General features: G+C 39.4%; 1 protein-coding gene across 7 annotated transcripts in view; it reads left to right on the top strand.

Annotated features, from left to right (window-relative positions):
- The window catches only part of ATG10 (autophagy related 10), a 209,423-nt gene that overhangs the window by 106,510 nt on the left and 83,307 nt on the right, over window positions 1–19,606 (top strand). The window lies entirely within an intron of this gene.

Here is a 19,606-nt window from a genome sequence, read left to right as displayed (position 1 = left end):
AGTCAATTCTTCAGCTTGGTGTAAAAGAATTATAATTTGGAGGAATCATGGGAATTCCTAAGGTTGCCATAGATAACTTCAGTCCTGTGTTTCTGCCACCAGGAGCCACTGAGAAGGTGACATGGGACATAAATGTACTCCACACTTTTTCTAATTCATCTGTTCACAGTTAAACATAAATAACAGAGTGGGCCCTTTGCAAAGCTGTGAATTAGGCTAAGTTTCTTTTGGAAGCTGGGTATTTTTGCTGTGTTTATGAAGACTGCTTTTTACAATTAGAAGCTGGAGGTGGAGCCTGTAGGGCCGAGTCCAACCCTAAACCACTTGTTAAAACAAAAGGAAACGGTTGAGTTAAAAATAGACTATCTTCTTGTTTTATTCCCCTTATGTTTGTGGACCCATTTTAGTATATCTAGCAGATAAAAATATTTTTGGCATGTTTGTAGAAAACGTTACCAGTAAAAATGTTACTATTTAAATTTGGGGATTTGTTTTGGTAAGAACAAAATTTGAAGCCATCTAATGAAGATTGAAATTAGAGTAGGATATAGGAATTAATAACCTGTAATTTAAATTTTTTTCGTTATTGAAGCCTTTCATGTTTTAAAGGGTTTCTTGAACTGATATGCTAGATTTGAACACAATCATTACTAATTAAGCTAATTAAGAAAATTGCTCTTGAAGGTTCAACTTTGACGTGTCCTTTACTTAAAATATTTGTGGACTGGACAGAAAATGTGTTTCCTGCCTAACACATTTTAGTCTTAGTCATAATTCTAGTTTGAAAGGGGGTGTAAAAATGATGAGGTAATGCTAAATTATCATTTAAAGTTATCAGTCACAATCTACTCAGAAAAGACTGAACAGATGAAAAAAAATTAAGCTAAATTGGGCACAATGCCCAGAGAGTCCAAAAAATGTAGCTTACTTTATATGAAAAAGGGAAAATAATAATGAAGATGTAAACTTTATGCATAAGAGTCAGGAATTTCCTTTCTTTACTCAGAGTAGTCTCTTCTGTCTTAAGGATCATTCTTGTATATTTTTAATAATCTAGAATTCTAATTAAGGGGTGCAATTGCACACACAAACACACACACACACACACACAGTAAAGTCGTTAAAAAAAGTAGCATGAAAGATCCCAGTTGCCGGCAGGATAGCTTCGTGCTGTGTTCTCAACTCCTGTGTGGCACTGCTTCTGCTTCCCACCCTGGCACTTCAGCCTATTTCTAAAAACCTTAAATTGCCCTTAAGTTTTATAAAATACAATGTTTCCCCTTTAAGTGTGATGTTACCCAAGGAACTTTTTACATGCATTTTATCGGGATAGGAACATTGCTTCTATTCGCAGTTTGCTGAGAGTTTTTAATCGTCAATGGGTGTTGAATTTTTCAAATCCTTTTTCTACATCTATTGAAAAACGGTATTTTTTTCTCTTTTGTTTAGTCAATGTGGTGAATTAAATTGAGTTTTGAATGTTGAACTAACTTTGCATTCTTGTGATAAACCCACTTGGTTATGTCTTGACATTCTTACATATTGCTAGATTCACTTTGTGAAAGTTTATTTTTTAATGGAATTTTATTTTTATTTATTTATTTTTTTAGTGGGGAAGATTGGCCCTGAGCTAACGTCTATTGCCAATCTTCCTCTTTTTGCTTGAAGAAGATTGTCACTGGGCTAACATCTGTGCCCATTTTCCTCTATTTTGTATGTGGGACACCACCACAGTGTGGCTTGATGAGCGGTGTGTCTGGATCCAAACCTGCAAACCCTGGGCCACCGAAGCGGAGTGGAGGAACTTAACCACTGTGCCTTGGGGCCAGCCCCATTGTGCTGAAAGTTTGTTAAGGACTTTTGTGTTTATGTTCTTGAGGGATATTGACTTCTAGTTTTCTTTTCTTGTACTTTGTCTGGTTTTGTTATCAAGATAATTATGCCTTCATAAAATGAGTAGAGAAGTGTCTATACCTCTTCTATTTTTGGAAAGACTTTGCGTAGGATTGGTATTATTTCTTCTTTATGTATTTTATACAGTTTAGCAGTGAAGCCATCTGGACCTGGAGTTTCCTTTGTGAGAAGGTTTTCAACCACAACGAGTTTCTGTAAAGATAAGCTATTTAGAGATTTATTTCTTTAGTGGGCTTTGGTACTTGTTCTTTTCTGGAGTTTATCCATTTCATCTGAATTGTTAAATGTTTGCTGTACAGTTGTTTATAAGCTTATTATCATTTTAATGTCTGTAGGATCTTTAGTGATAATCCCTTCTTCATTTCTGGTTTTCGTGATTTTTATTCTATTTTACTTGATCAATCTCACTAGAGGTTCATCAGTTGTATTGGTCTTTTCAAAAAATCAGTTTTTGGCTTATTTTTTCTCTAGTTTGTCTACTTTCTATTTGGCTGATTTTGCTCTCATCTTTGTTACTTCCTTCCTTTGATTTGCTTTGAGTTTACTTTGCTCTTCTAAAGATTGAAACTCAGGTCACTAATTTTAGACATTTCTTTTTTTTTAAAATATACACCTAAAGCTACAATTTTTCCTGCTGTATCCCACAAATTTTATTTTGTTGTATTTTTATTATTGTTATGTATGAGATATTTTATAATTACCTTTATGATTTTTTTTTCATTTGACCCATGGATTATTTAGAAGTGCGTTAATTATTTACAAGTGTGTTAATTTCAAAGTATTTAGTATTTTCCTAAATATCTTATTGTCGACGATTTCTAATTTAATCTCATTGTGGTGAGATACTCTGTATGACTGCAGTCCTTCTACATTTATTGAAACTTCTTTTATGACCAGGCATATGGTTTATCGTGGCTCATGTACCATGTGTACTTGAAAAGAAGCAATATTTTCCAGGTTAGGTGATGTATTATTCTATAAATATAAATTAAATCATAAATCCTCTATACCTTGACTAAAATTTTGTTTAGTTTTTCTATCAATTGCTGAGAAAGAGATGCTAAAGTTTCTCACTGTGATTGTAGACTTGTCTATTCTTTTAATTCTGTCCATTTTAGGCTCTGTCATTAGCACGTGTACATTTACGATGGATGTCTATCTGAAGAATTGACTCTTTTATCATTACAAAGTATCTCTCTTTATCTTCAGTGATGCTCTTTTTCTTAGAGTCTATTTTATTGATATTAATATATGTGCCATATGTCTACTCCAGCCTTCATGTTTGTTGCTTACATGATCTATCTTTTTCTACCAACTTACTTTTCTCTTTTACACAAAGACTGCTTGTTTTTTTAAAATCCATTCTGATAATCTCTGCCTTTTAATGGAAGTGCTTTGTGAATTATTGTTTAATGTAATAATTAATAAGATTGATGTAAGTCTATCATTTTTCCTGTTATCCCCTTTTTTGTTGTTGTTCCTGTTTTCTCTTTCTGCCTCATTTTGGGTTAATTTTTAGAATTTTCATTTCAACTTTTCTATTGACTTTTTGGATATACTTCTTTAAATTATTTTATGACTGATTACTCTATGCATTGCAATGTACATCCTTAACTTTCCGCAGTTTACTTAGAGTTAATGTTGTACCACTTCACATAAAAGGTAGAAACCCTGCATTACCATATCCCTCACCATTCTTTATATTGCAACTGTCGTATATATCTACATACATACATAAATCTCACATGACAGTGTTATAATATTTGCTTTAGACTGTCACATATATTTTTTAAATTTAAGATAGAATTATGATCTTTAGTATTTGCCCAAATATTTACCATTTCCAGTGCTTTTCACTTATTCCTTTGGTATCATTTCTCTTGAACCTGAAGAACTTTTGTCCTTTCTGTAGTGTGGGTCTGGTGGTAATGAATTGCCTCAGTTTTCCTTTATCAGAAAATACATTTATTTCACCTATATTTTTGAAGGATATTTTCACCAGATACAGTCATCCCTCGATATCCAGGAGCATTGGTACCGGGACCCTCTGTGGATACCAAAAGTCACTAATGCTCAAGTCCCTTATATAAAATGGCATAGTATTTGCATATAACCTACACACATCCTCCCGTATATGTTAAATCATCTTTAGATTACTTATAATACCTAATACAATGTAAATGCTTTGCAGATACTTGTTATACTGTATTGTTTAGGAAATAATGACAAGGAAAAAATGTTCAGTCCAGACACAACCATGTAAGGCCTTTCAATCCATGGTTGGTTGAATCCACAGATGTGGAACCCACGGATACGGAGAAACTGTATAGGTTTCTTTAAAGATATTGTCCTCTTGCCTTTTGGCCTCTGTTGTTTCTGGTGAGAAATACATAGTAATTCTAATTGTTGGTTCCACGTACGTAATGCACTTTTTTTTTTTGAGGAAGATTAGCTCTGAGCTTAACACCCACCGCCAATTTTCCTCAGCAAAAAGAGCTGACATCTGTGCCCATCTTCCTCTCCTTTTTATATGTGGGATGCCTGCCACAGCATGATTTGATAAGTGGTGGGTAGGTCCATGCCCAGGATCCAAACTGGTGAACCCTGGGCTGCTGAAGCGGAGCACACAAACTTAACCACTGTGCCACCAGGCCAGCCCCTCTGGCTGTTTTTAATATTTTCTCTTTATTTTTGGTTTTCATCTGTTTGAGTATAATATGCTTAGGTATATTTATTTGCATTTATTAGATTGTGGTTTTCTAAACTTCTCGAATCAGTAAATTTCTCTCTTTCACCAAACATGGGAAGTTTTCTGCTACTGTTTCTTCACACATTGTTTTTCCGCTCCATCTTCTCTTTCACCTGCCCTTCTGGTGCTCCACTTTTATCTATGTCTGATGTTTAAAACTGTCCCACAGGTCCCAGGTGCTCTGTGCATTTTCTTTTGATTTTTTTCTCTTCTGCAGATTAGATGACTTCAGTTCATCTACTCTGTGGTTCATTGATTCTTTCCTCTGTTACCTCCAGTTTGCTATTAATCCCAACCATTGAATTTTTATCACAGATTTCTGTGTGTGTGTGTGTGTGTGTGAGGAAAATTGTTGCTGAGCTAACATCTGTGCCAATCTTCCTCCATTTTACGTGGGATGCCTCCACAGTGTGGGTTGACGAGTGGTGCTAGGTCTGCACCTGGGATCCGAATCTGTGAACCCCAGGCCGCCAAAGCGGAATGCGTGAACTTTACCACTATGCCGCTGGGCTGGCCCCTATCACAGATATTTTTATTGTTTAGTCTTGAAGTTTCCATTTGGTTCTTTTTTACCTTTCCTATTTCTCTGCTGAAATGTCGTATATTTTTAATCAGTGTGAGAATATTTACCTTTACCTCACTGAGCATACTTATGAAAGCTGCTTTAAAGTCCTTATTTGATATTTCCGACATCTGGGTCATCTTTTCTCAGCAGATTAAGTCACATATTCTCTGCTTATCCTATGTTGAATAATTCCAGAATGTATCTTGGATATTGTGGCTGTTATACTTTGAAGGCTCTGTATTTTGTCACATTCTTCTAAAGAGGGTTGATATTTTTCTTTTAGCAATCAATTAATTTAGTTGGACTCAAATTGCAAACTGTCATGCCTGTAGTGGGCAGTGGCTTAGACCTCAGTTCAGTTCTTTAAACTTAGCTACAAGCTGCTTTCAGGTTGTCCCACACATGCGTGGGTCAGGGGTTAGCCAGAGACAGGCTGAGTTTAAATGTAGAATTTGATATTCTTCTCTGGCTCTCTTCCTTCTTGGGTTTCCTCCTCATTTTCTAGCAGCTGTAATTGCTCCAGACTCTTTTGCCTTGTTTCCTCCAGTCAGAAAAGTGGCAGGACTTTTACCTGCCCGCCTTCTCCCCACCCTTGTGCCACCACAAACACCACCACTGCAGCTGCCTCCAGGGAAAAGCTGCAAAAAACATGTCACTTGCTCCAGATGTTGACTCCTCTCCAAAATCTGTCCACCTTTGTTAAATCTCCAAAGCCTTAAATAGGCTTCCCCCTGGAATTTCTCTCTGTTATTTGTAGGACGATTGGTCTGTTAGGTACTTAGTCACTCCTTACTTCATCACCTGGGCATCCTCCGGTTCCATCACTAGGTGTGCATCTCTCTTAGCCTCCTGTTTCTCCTTCTCCACAGATTTATTCTAGTCAACCTGCAGATAAACCCACATTCGCGTGTTTGTTTTTTAAAGCTCTTTCTTTGATGTTGCTATCCCCTCAATGTTTTCTGTTATCTACCTATATGTTATCTGTTTTTCTCTGTAATTTCTTATAAGGGTTATCTATTCTTAATACTTATAGTTTCTCACTACAAGTTCATACGACTCTACAGTTTTGCGTTTTCTCCCAGTGTGCTTTAACAATTTCTCTCTTAAAAGACAATAGTGAAAACTGAAACATCAAATCAAATTGCCTCTTCAGATTGTCCTTCATTTTCCTGTAATATCCAAGGCTGTTGACCATGCTCTGCTGGAAGCTTTTTCTCCCGTGACTTCGTGCTGTTTTCATCTCTCTATTTTTCTTCTGTATCTGTGAAGTTCTTCTCATTGCTAGCTCCCCTTCTCCTCCTATCTCTGAAATATGGCTTTCCTTAAGATTTTTCCTTGGCCTTATCTTCTCTTTCCATTAGAAATTTCATCTACTACAGCTAGTCCTTTTATGCTGATGACTCAAATCCAAAATGTATCCAAACTGTAACGTTATAAACATGGACAGAATTCTGGCTCTGCCTCTTACGAATTGTGGTCTTAGGCAAGTTGTGTAGCTGAGGTCTTTAGGACCCGGTTTTGGTAAAATAATAATGCCTTAAGCTAGCTTGTCTCATTAAGCCATAAGTGTGCTTACCACGTTGGCATGCATAGGTTCTAGTATACACATAGGCCATAGTTAATGTTCAAATAGGGGGTGACTATTATTAGAGCCATTTCTACAGTCCCTGTCTTTCTTTAGAGTTTTGCCCTACAAATTCAGTGGCCTATAGGATCCAGGTGTCTTAAATCAGCATCTCCAAAATAGTACCTGTTACTCATGTCACTGTTAATGACACCATCATTTCCCCAGTTATCCAGGCTCAGAACCTTGGTATTGTCTAATAAATGGGCTTATTCTTTAGGCCCTTACATTCATCAGTAATTTGCTTAGACAAACAAACACCCTCTTGGAACGTCTCTTTCATTTGTTTGCTCCTTCCCAATACTGTTCCCAACCATTTTTCTTAACATCTTTCGTTACCTCTCTCGAGGATCGTTCTGTTTACACAGCCTTCTAGCTGATCTCACCATGTCTTCACTCTCTAATTTCCAATCCATCCTTCAGTTTATTTCCAAATTATGTTTTTAAAGGCAAGCTCTAATCACATTACTCTACCGCCCCACTAATGATAATAATCTAACATTATTATTTTCTTATGTGCTAAGCAATGCCTTAAATGCTTTACATGGATTATTCCATGTAGCCCTACCAACAGCTCCATAAGCCAGCGTTATCATTATCATCTCTATTGAACCAATGAAGAAACTGAACGTTAGAGTGCTTGATTAACGTATGTCACCCACCTAATAAATGGTGCAGTCAAGTTCTAAACCCAGGCAGAGTGATTCCAAAGTCTGCTCTCTTAATCTGTTGGACTACATTGCTTCTCAACTACTTCCTTATGATCCCCAGCACCTATCAAATATGGTTTAGGTTCTGTCCTTCAGTCACCTACAATCTGACTTCAGGCTAACAATTTTATCCTGTTTCAGATTTCTTATACAACACTAATTCCAGACAAACAGGGTGACTTGCTAAATTGATCGTGAGCTTCAGTGTCTTGAACCTTAGATCTCGCCATCATTTCTGCCCTGAGTAACTAATGCCTCATTCTTCCAGTTGGAATCATTCAGGCTAAATGACACCTTCTAAACTGGGACCTTGCGTTCTTTTAGGATCCAGTTAGGACTGAGGTCTTCATCTGTAATCTCACGAACATTGTATACTTCTCATGCAGCCATTGTCACAGTTTGCTGTGTGTTATAGTCACTTGTGGATATGGCTTATATGACTTGGCTCCCATACCTAATTACACAATTCTTGCATGACCAGTTGTGGGGTTTACTTTTCATCTTGTTTTTTTCTTAATCTAGTGAGCACACTGTCTTAAGTATATTAGATGATCAATTAATGTTTATTGAATGAATACATGTTTGTGAGAGGCTGCTATGGAAATTGTGCAGTGTTAATTTAATGAGATCACCTTTTTAAAAAGACTGAGACCTTTATGGATGTTCATACTTTCAAATCTTTACCTTTGAGTTGGGTTTTGATTTTCCTGGGGGAGTTTTTGAAGGTGTAGAGTTCCAATTTTTTTTTTTTTTTTTTTTTTTGCTGAGGAGGGTTTGCCCTGAGCTAACATCCATTGACAATCTTCCTCTTTTTATTTTTTTATGTGGGCTGCTGCCACAGCATGGCTACTAACAGACCGGTAGTGTAGGTCTGTGCCTGGGATCTGAACCCAGGCTGCCAAAGCAGATTACGCTGAACTTAATCACTAGGCCACCAAGGCTGGCCCAAGTTCTAATATTTTAAATGGGAATTTTAAGACTACTCACTGTGAAGGACCATGGTAAAGAGAGGACTCTAAGAATCCTGGTGAATAAAAATACTCATACAGGAACTGGCCCCATGGCCTAGTGGTGAAGTTTTGTATGCTCAGCTTAGGTGGCCTGGGTTTGGTTCCTGGGCATGGACCTACACCACTTGTTGGAAGCCATGCTGTTGCGACAACCCACATACAAAATAGAGGAAGATTGGCACAGATGTTAGCTCAGGGTGAATCTTCCTCAGCAGGAAGGAAAAAAAACCCTCATATAGCTGAAAAGCTTTAGTAGGAGCTATAGCTGCTGTTCCTTAATAAGCTCTGTCCACAGAGATTTGAACTTACAATTTAATTGCAAAACTTAGTTGTGAAGGAGATTTGGTCAAACATTAGGCTGATATGGTTAATCAGTGAAAATGTTCTAGGACAGAGGAACTTTTAAGCCAAAATCTAATAAGGAGGAAGCCTGGTGTTGTAATGGTGAAGGGAGACTATTCTTGCACAGGAATGGGTTAGTCAAAGATTCAGAACTAAGGTACAGTTGGTGAGTGCCATGGTGCTTATACAACGGAGGGGTGGCTCATTCCTCCTGGGGTGTGGGGCGTGATCCCCTTTGGTATACGGATAACTGTCTATTATCAGACTCCTCAGGCAGTTCTTACATGCTTCATCCGTGTGCATAGTCTCTCTTCCCTTTCTGTTTTCCTGTCTCTTTATATCAGTTTTGGAAATAGATTTTGGCAACAGTATATTTGGAAAATAGCAGCCTAAGACTTGTTTGTGTTATTTTTTTGGTCTTACTCTAGCTCTCACTTTTTATTGATGCCGTTAGCTCTCTATCATATTATGCCTTGTCTCTCTTCTCTTTTCTGCTATCCCCCTTCCTCTCCCTATTTCTTTTCCCTTGTCTCCCTTTCATCTCTTTTTCCCACATTTCTTAATCTGGCAATTGCTCAGGAATTTATTGAGTGCCTTTTGTTCAAGGAGGTCAACATGCTTCTTTCTATATCATTTTGTTTGTGCTCAAGACACATCTAATAAAAAGGTAGAAGGCACTAAAAACTACATTCCCACCATCCTTGAGCCCCAGTGAGTTTTGGAATTCAGAATTTGGGGGATTTTAGATAAGTAAGGTAATTTTATAAAAGTGAATTCTGTATTATGTTACACTCCTAGTGGTGTCTGGGCAGCATTTAATATTTCCTTAGTGAAACAATCATCATACAAAGTAGAATAAATAAAGACTATAAAAAGCCACAGGTAAGAATTTGCTACCAAATGAGTTTTTGGTGCCAAACATATGAAAAAGTTTACTTTTAAAAATTTTCAGAGCTTTCTGGATTTCAGAACTGTGAATAAGGGATTGGGCACTGCTTTTTGCCTAGATGGGCCATGGGGGTCTCTAGCCCTGCCTGTATCTCCAGAGCACTTCCCGTTCCCGTGTCTGCCTCGTGCCCCTGTGACTCTGCCTGAGTGCCTTCTGTGGTAGCAAGAGCTGTGCTCTGCTCCACTGGGAGGTAGCCCCACAGTTCCAAACCAGCTAGTACCCCAAACCAGTCATCAACTGGACACAGGGGGAGTTGGTGAATGTACCTTCTGGCTTCTGAACCCCCCAGGGGGGACAGCCCTGAAGTGCGTTTTGTACAGTCTCTCCTGGTGGGAAGGAGTCCTGGTTTCCCACGGTGCTAATCTGTTTGCTCGTGTGCCCTGTACTGCTTCCTCTCCCCTCCCACCTCATCTCCCCACTGCCCTACTGCTGCTCCTGAAATCACTTCCCAAAGAGATTACTTGCCTTCCAGTCCTCCTCTCAAGGGCTGCTCTGGGATAACCCACGCTGAGACGCGGACCCCAAATAGAGCCTGGATCTTGGATTAAAGAACAGTGTTGTTGCAGACTTTCATGTGGTTGTTAACCACTGTTTTTCATCATGTTTTAGATTTCCTAACTTAGAGTTGGGAGATTTTATTAGAGTAAGAGGAGCATGGTACCAATTTGTAGCTGCCACTGTTCATGTTTATGCACACCCGTGGCCTTCCTGCTGCCCCTGCTGGTTCCTGTTCCTGCCTCCCACTCTGGAGCTCACTGTCAGTTTGAAAACCTGGGCTAAGAGTTGTACAGTTTCAGCTGATGATGATTTTAAGTATTTGCCCCCATTCTCAGAGATAATGCATAGTCTCCTGGCTCGAAGACCTTTAAGGCACAAAGAAGTTGATCTCCGAGGACTGATTCTCTGGGGGCTGCCGGGGGAGGGCGCGGGGTGATTTGGTCTGGAGAAGCTTTCTTGTACCCTCAGATTTCATCATCTTGAGTGTAAGCTGAGTCTGACCCTTGGTTATTTATTGCTGTAAATGATTTTGTGCTCACTCTCTTGCAAGTGAATTGCTTGAGTTAAAAGTTGAAGTTCTTGACACAACTTTAAATCCATTTTTAAAAAAGTGAAATTCATTTATAGAGGAACTGAAATCATTAATTACGTTGTAGCTCCTTATCTTTTTTATGATACACGTATTGCTGTGGGTATAGTGCTCTAAAACATCTGCTCAATAGTCCGTTACAGCGGCACAAGACTGCTTTTACATGAATGCAATAAAGTAGCAGATGCTTCTTAATGACAACTTCCCAATTCATTTAGGAAACAAGTCAGTTCTGGATTTGGTTTTTGCTCCAAGTGTGGCAACTGTGCAGGCAAATGATTCCAAAGAGGTTAGAACTGACAAATCTAGTCACTCTGTATGATTTTTTTAGGGTGCTGTGTGTTAGTCTAAAAGCCTTCTCTAATAGCACTTTAATAAAATTAGCATTTTTCTTACTATGCAAATAATTATTTACCATTATAAGTAACCAGGAAAATACATTAATTTAGTATTACCAGCTTAAGGTTCTTTTATTTTTTCTTTGGAAACTTCTGTTGAATATTGATTTATCATTAGCATTACAAATAGAAAAAGTGGTTGAATGCCCAGGCTTGGTAACAGGGAGACATGGGGGTCCAGCAATTGGAAGTCAAATGTAGCTCCTTCCAGGAGCAATTTCTGTCACCTCAGAGACAGATCATGAGACACTGGTGATGCCCACATGCCCCTGTGCACCATCCTTGGCAGGGCTGGTCTTCTCCTCACTCCAGGAGGTTGTCATCCACAGGGTGTGTTCTGAAGGGGGCCAGAGAAGCCACTGCTGCCCCCCACCCCCGTGTCATGTTCTCTGTTACAGGAACTGCATGGTAAGCGATTCACTAAGATTTCCCTGTTTAGGAAGACTTCTCTTCAAAGTCAGAGACTCTTGGTAGGATTAACATGTCCAGCCTGTAACATTTACTGTTGGTAAGTTGATCAGGGCCCTTTCCTCTGCAGATCAGAAGGGCTGAATTGGGGAGCTTCACACTGAAAGAGGAAAACAAGGCCATGAGAAGCTAGATGTAGGGGATGCCAAGGATCAATTTTGTCTTCTTCAAGTTTAACAAAGGTCTGGGTCACCAGCATAGAGTCTTGGAGTGGATGTATGCACCCAGAGAGCGTGGAAAGCAATCTGCTGAGATGTGGTAAACAACATTGGAACTGCTATTTATATTTACTTTTATTTATTTTTCAAATGAAGCCTTACTGATATTTGAACATGGACTCATGCTGGGTCTTCATGCAGTTCACTTGTCATATATGTCACTCAAGGCATCAGAAAGGAAACAGCGGGAGCCAGACAACAGGAAGGAGCTGACAGCGGTGCCTTCACTCCTTCAGGTGTTTGTTACACATTGTGGTTGGCTGTGCCCTGGATTTGCCAGGATGATCTCATCCAGTTTTAGTTAACACAACTCCTACTTGTCAGACTAGGGGCTTTCAAGAATCCTGCAAAGAAACTAATGAACAAAAAAATGGCGTTATGTAAAAACAACAGTATAATCAGATCTTTCAAAAAGTTTGCTCTCGCAATCTGAAATAAAGATTCCTGGAGGTAGGGTTTATATTTACTGTTATTGGTGATGACCCTCAAACTGTGTGTATATTGTGCCTGATGATAGTATGAAGCTGTTGACGTTGATTAGCCACCCACTGAAAAACATCCAGAACATGAAGACAAACCCGTTATACCTGGAGAAGGGGATTGGCCTGTGGGTGTCATGCTTTACTGAGCACAGCCAGTGATATACTTCTTCCATGTGGATCTGTGGCTCTGTCTCAGCTCTTGCAACCAACAAAATCTTCTATCAAAAAAATGGAAAAAGAACTGAAGGCAGACCTTTGAAATGCCATATCACATTTAAAATTTAAAACAAAAGAAAACAAAAACACTGCAGCATATTCAAAATATTACTGGCAAAAATGTATCTGCACCATTAATAAATAAAGTAAATATATTTTTCTCTAACACTTTATTTACTGTGTTATTTGCACATTTGGAACCCAGGACTCTGTCTATGTGCGGATTAGAATGGGCTTCTTTATGAAGAGAACTCCTGTGTCACGGTGCTGGGGAGAAAGGCAGGACTGATGGGCAGGCAGCACCCGGGCATCTGGTGTCCGGCTATCTGACCGTCTGGGACTGTGATCAGGGCTGGCTGCTCAGCAGCACTGGCTCTGCAGCCAGGAGCCCTGTGAAAGGCAGGCAACTGTGTGCTCGTTTGCATGCTGTTTACATGTGTGATCATTTTGAGGTACTAACTTTATCAACTTGTACCTTAAAATCAACATTTTTGCAACTTTATTCAGTCATAACCACTGGCCCAGAAAGCTGAGTGCAAAATGGGCAAGATTCCCAAAGAGGAGGTGAGAGCAGGGGGCCAGTGAAGGTCCTTTGGTGCTCAGAGTGAAGAGTAGAGTGTGATAACTAAAATAATTACTTGGAAAATATTTTTCCTTCATCTTTGTCTTATCCTTTAAAGTTTTCAATTTTAATGTGTTTTACAATATACACAGTGTATTACACAGAAATACATGTTCATAATTGATCAGAAGGTAAATATACACATAGTAAAGATGAGTGCTTAAATTTTTTGACTCCTGGAGTCATAATCAAAACAGTTTAGAGACCTCTGATTTGTGGGATGGAAATGGCAACAGTTAATACTCACGTCATTTGTTTATTTCTTTTAACAAGCACTGATTGAATGCCCACTATTGGTCAGGTACTCTTCAGGATGCTTGGGATGCTCGGGGACTGAGACAGGCATACGCCCTGTCCAGGGTTGTGTGTGTGCCACAGCAGGAGAGCCTTTCCCTGACCCTGGACCAGATAAGGCCCCAAGATGCATTCTTGCATTCTTATAGCACTTGCAATACTATAATCAAATAATTATTTATGCAACGATTGGTTTCCCCCCCCCACCCTCCATCTAGTTATAAGTTCTTTGAGAGCAAAGACCATGTCTGTTTTGTCCACCAACATCTCTCCACTAGCTGCACCAGGCCTAGCGCATAGTAAATGCTCAGTAATCGTTAGTTGAACTAACGTGTATGTGACCTGTCTGCACACGCAGCACACATGTGCGCGCATATATGTGAGTATGCACAAAACTGAGAAGAAACACGCAGGCTTTCTCAATCAGAAACTGTTGCTGAGGGCGGGAGGACACGTGTGAACAGAACGAAGTGCGCAAGGAGACTTTGTAGTGGGCTGCAAGAGGAGTTTGTTAGGAAGAAGCTCGGATAGTTAGAGGTGACAGAGTGACAAATTCTAGGTGATAAGGCTGTCTGGTAAACTTGGTAAAAAAAAAAAAACAACTGTTCCTAGAAATCTATCTGGGTAGATGGTATGGTCACTGAACTAAAAAGAAACCTTAGGAAACATGATTAGGACATTGAAAGGGTCCGTGCTGCATACAACTGGTTTGTCCTTGAAAAAGCTGAAAGAGAAAAGGTTAAAGGCTCACACACCAAATTTATAGATGAGGTAAAATTCTCTCTACTCTGGAGACTCTGCATCTTCTCTAGTAGCACTTAGTGTGATGACAATTTTATAGTTATTTGTGTGATTATTTATGTAACGGATCTCCTCCCATTAAGGCAAATGTCTGTTGCTATTCTCCCTCCTGTTCTCAGATCCTAGGACAGTGTCTAGAACAAAGGTTGGCAAACTGTGGCCTCCTGCCTATTTTTGTACAGCTCACAAGCTAAGAATGGTTTTTACATTTTTATAGGGTTGAAAAAGAATCAAAAGAATGGTGTTTCATGACACATTAAAATTCTATGAGATTTAAATTTTGGTGTCCATAAATAACGTTTTATTGGAACTAAGCCACGCTCATTAATTTACACATTGTCTAGGCTGCTTTTGTGCTATAATGGCAAAGAGGAGTGGTTTTGACAGAGACATATGGTGCACAAAGCTTAAAATATTTACTATGTAGACCTTTAAGAAAATGTGGCCGACCCTTGGTCTAGAACCTAGAAGATACATCTGACCCTAAGTCTATAATCTAAAACATTTGATGACTGAATGAATAAGTTAATCAGTGTACCTAGTATGTGTCAGGTAGTTTTACACATTATCTTGTTTAATACACATTAAACAAGGGAAAAGTGGGAGAAAAAATGCCTTCATTTAACAAGTAAGGAAGCTGAAGCCCAGAGGAATTAAGTGATCTGCCCATCCAGTGAGTGGTGGGCCCAGGAACTGAACCAGGTCTACTCCAATGCCATGCCCTTTTCCACATTTGACTATACTGTGCTTCTCTAAGATCTAGATGTTTGTATCTAGGATTTTGAGTGCACCCTTCCACGCCAGTAGAAAGATCAGAACTTTCACTGTGCTCTCATTGCTGCTGAAATAGCATTATTTAAAAGCAACACCAGGTCTTTGTCCTGCCATAAGCACAGTGCCTGGCACTCAGTAGGTCCTTGTGGAACTCTTTAAGGGATTCTCCTGGTAAAATGGCCAACAAGCAAACAAATAAAGCCCTATTCACATCCACATAATGCAGAGGCAGTTTTCAGGAAGGAGAAGGAACTGATGGCTTAGTTGAATTGAAGGTCCTTAGCAATAATTCTGTGTTCCTTCGTAGATATTCTCGTGTGCACGGTGAGAGAGCCCAAGCTTTAGGATTCACAGCCCTCTGAAATTACTATAGTGCTTGCCTTTTGGTCTATTTATCAAGACCTTATCATTTTTACTCTTTGGCAGTGAAATTTACTCATTTCTGGATTTGAGTATAGAAGTTTATTCATATGCTGAAAGAATTTGCAGTTTATTCATCAAGACATTTAAAAATCTCACTTGTTTAAATTGGGGTAGTGCTATCTCTTACTTTAGAAAATGATTCTGGCCAAGCTTCACCCTATTGGATTCAATTATCATTATTCTTTTAAAGCTCAGAATTTATCATCCCTCCAAGAAACCTAGTGTAACATCTTAAGATAGAAAAAAAAATAGAAAAAGGGAGAAAGAAGATTTACCAAATGGAGACACAAGTCCTTTGATAAGGTTCTGCTTGCTACATACAAAAATACAATAAAATGCAATGAAGGAAGGCCTTAAGATGGACTCATAGGGATAAGCAACCTAAGGTCTACAGGCTGCAGCTTGTTTTTGTAAATAAAGTTTCACTGGAGTAGGGCCATGTCCATGTGTTTACATGTTGCCAGTGGCTGCTGTCATGCGTTACAGCCCATGAAGCCTAAAATATTTACTCTCTGGCCCTTTAAGAAAATGTTTGCAGACCTTGGAACTAGAGACACAAGAAAAATGGGAAGAGCTAGGATTGTCTAATATGGGGAAGAGAACTCTGAAGACAATAAATTGGTTCATATTTTTGAGAGGCTATTACACAAGAGGTGACCCTTGTTTCTTAATTTTCTGCAAGGATAAACATAGTGGAAACTGATTCACCTTTTAGCACAAGGAAGAATGTTCTGGCTCTGGAGTTAAAATGTAGGGTAGCCTATAAGGCAAGTCTTACACATTGGTGGTTACATGCATGGTGCAAAATTTACTTCTTTTTGGCCCCCCAAATTCCACTATGAAAGATTCCTTTTGATTGGGGTTATCAATGACAAATCTGCCGCTGAATGTAATAGTTGATAAAGGAGTAACATACTAAGCCATCAATGGCCATTGATACTTCAGCAAGAATTAATCAATCAGTTAAAAGGAAAAGGAGAAAATGAAGGATGCTTTTGGATAGGAGGGGATAAAGGAAAGGGCCCATGAAAGCGCCTCTGTCCCTGGGAGTGGGGGTGAGGAGCTGATGTCTTAGGTTAATGGAGGTGCAAAGGTTTCCACCAAGAGGAGAGCAAACGAGATAGCAATACTCCTGAAGATGTAGATGAGCAGCCAGTGAAGGCAAACTGGTTTATGGTGTAATTCTGAGTCTTGGTGTTTGGGCTTTCCTGATGCTATAATCCCATCGAGCACAAAGGTGAAGAATCCCGAAGTTGAGCCTCCGAGGCTTCCTGGAGTGGTCTGCTGACCACGCGCATTAGCAGCACTTGGAACATTGTGAACAAGGTGGATTTGTAAGTTCCATCCCAGAAGGTTGGGGATGGAGTCCATGAATACAGATGTTTCACATACCCTACCTCCTAAAATCTAATGGTCTTTGTGGAGTGAAGGAGCCTCAGCTAAGTTTCTTACTTCTGGATGACTTGGGGCTTTCCTCCTAGAGCAGAGGAGCAATTGACATAATGTATACAAATGTGCTTAGAAAAGCTGTAAACCCTTGTAAATGATGCTGGTCTTATGTAACATGCAAAGAGTAACTCTGAATAGAAACATATTTGACTGATTCTGAGCTCAGAATACCAGGTAAAAGTCTTTCTCTCTTCCTTTAATTAGGCATGATTTCCGTAAGGAATTTCTGATTTTCAAATCCCTTATCTTGCTATTCTTTTGCTTTTAGCTGCTCAGGAATCTTAAAAAGTAGATGAGAAGAACCTGACTTTTCTTTTAAAAGGTCCTTTTGCGCCCTTCTGATTTTTTCCAGTAAGACAATGCTTTTTAAATAGTGTTGTGATTTAAGGACTAATTGTCATTGGCTTACGATAGGTGCTATTAAGCATTATTACTACTCCCTCCTGCCAGAGAACCTGTATCCTCTGGCATGGAATCTGAGAGACAGCCTCTTCAGCAGCCTGCCTTGTACTCAGCCTGTTTGCTAGCTGCCCGGCTCCAGACTCAAGCTGTCTTGCTGTCCACTGCACAGTCCTAAAGAAAACAGGGCCTAAGAAGCACAAAGGAGCCAGTTGTAAACATCCAGAAACCTGCCAGACGTGCTTTGGCGGGTTTCTGTGTCTCCTCCCTCCTGCCTTGCCCTTGAGCGTGCCCGGCTACATTGGAGGACTTAAGCCCGCGCGGGAGACAGGTGCGTCCTCTCAGTGGGAGCCCACGTTGGCCGTGCTAACGCTAATTCACTCCCCTCTGATGGGGCCGGGAGAGCAAAGAATGGGGCTTCTTTTTTTCCTTTTTAAAAAAATCGGGAGTAGGGGCTGGCCCCGTGGCCGAGTGGTTAAGTTCGCGCGCTCCGCTGCAGGCGGCCCAGTGTTTCGTTAGTTCGAATCCTGGGCGCGGACATGGCACTGCTCATCAGACCACGCTGAGGCAGCGTCCCACATGCCACAACTAGAAAAACCCACAACGAAGAATACACAACTATGTACCGGGGGGCTTTGGGGAGAAAAAGGAAAAAATAAAAAATCTTTAAAAAAAAAAAAAAGCGTTATAAAAAAAAAAAAAGGCTTTGTAATCAGAATACGAAATTATAAAAAAAAAAAATCGGGAGTAGAAGTGATAATATTACTGGGAAAAGGGGAGGCGCACTGAGATGCTGTCCTTGAGATCACCTTACTGACCACCCTTTGTGGTTTCAGAGTCACCCTGGATGCTGTCAGACACATGCCTGCCTTGTGTTGAGCCCTCTCTATGTATCAGATACTACCTTTACAGTTGCTAAGAGAATGCCATCACTTGCACAGGTTCTTGTGACAGTCACTTACTCAAAAGCCGCAGAGATCATGAAAAAAGAGTCATTCTAGGAGTAAAAATAGTGAAAAGACCATCCCACTGTAAAATGATGAGCAAGTGAAACTAAAAAGGGCCTGCTTAGATTATTTTTATAATTTATTTTAGATGTTTTAATAATTAAAATTCTTTCTTAAGGAAGTGATTTTTCAATGGTTTGTCAAAAGGCTTCGTCAGTCTTTATCACTTCAGAAAATATTAAAAGGCTGTTGGCTCAGGAAAATCAAATGAGGTTTGTTCCATAGCCAGTCTTCCATTGATTAGATGGCTTACGTGTCCACTCGTGGATAGAGCTAAAGGCTGTCTCTGAACCAGCGTGCCCCTTCATCATTCTGGCTACTTGGCTGTGATTCTGGCCCATTAATGTTAGGTTTGAATTAAAGACTTGACTGGTAGAAGACAAACAAATAGACTCTCTTTTCCTCCAGGGACGTTAGGAATAAGGCTCGTTACTTCTGTTTGCTCAGTAATGGAGATTTTTAGTGATAGAAGAAAAATTTTTCCACCTTCTGTTACTTTTTCCTGTAGACTAAATAGAGATAGGGATCTCATTGCCAAAGCCCAATGTACTAGCTGGATTGGCTTTCAATAAAATATCTATGAAGTATCTTCAGCATGATCTCTATTTAATGGGATTTAGTTGTAAAGCTTAATTCATATCAGATTTTCTAAATGAAAGATCACTGTCAATTTATTGTTAATTGAATTCAATAAAATCAAGGTTTCTATAATTAATGTGAACCACTTAATCTTTTAGCTCCTTGAATGAATGTAATTTTCTAAACACAGGTAGCTTCTCATTTAATGAAATAGTAGCATTTTGAGGAAAATAAATGTGTGTGTCTTCTTTTTCTAGTAACTCTTAACATTGAATTAAATATACCCAAATCCTTTTGAAAAAACATAATAAAAGAAAAAATAATAAAATGTTAACAAACTTGCTCAAAATGTTAATATTAATGTTATGGGGCCCTAACGTCAGTCCAAGTTAGTGATAGCTAAGAAGTGGCATACTGCAGTGCGAAGAGCAGTGGTTTCAGTGTCAGCGGGCATGGGTTATAGGCCTACCTGCCTGAGTGACATTGGGTAAACAAGCAGCCTTTCTGGCCGTATTGTATCTGCCAG

The sequence above is a fragment of the Equus przewalskii genome, chromosome 13, assembly GCF_037783145.1.
Source record: "Equus przewalskii isolate Varuska chromosome 13, EquPr2, whole genome shotgun sequence".
NCBI classification, from domain to species: Eukaryota; Metazoa; Chordata; class Mammalia; order Perissodactyla; family Equidae; genus Equus; species Equus przewalskii.
Note: the sequence above shows the minus strand (reverse complement) of the source record. Positions and strands in the feature narration are given on the sequence as shown.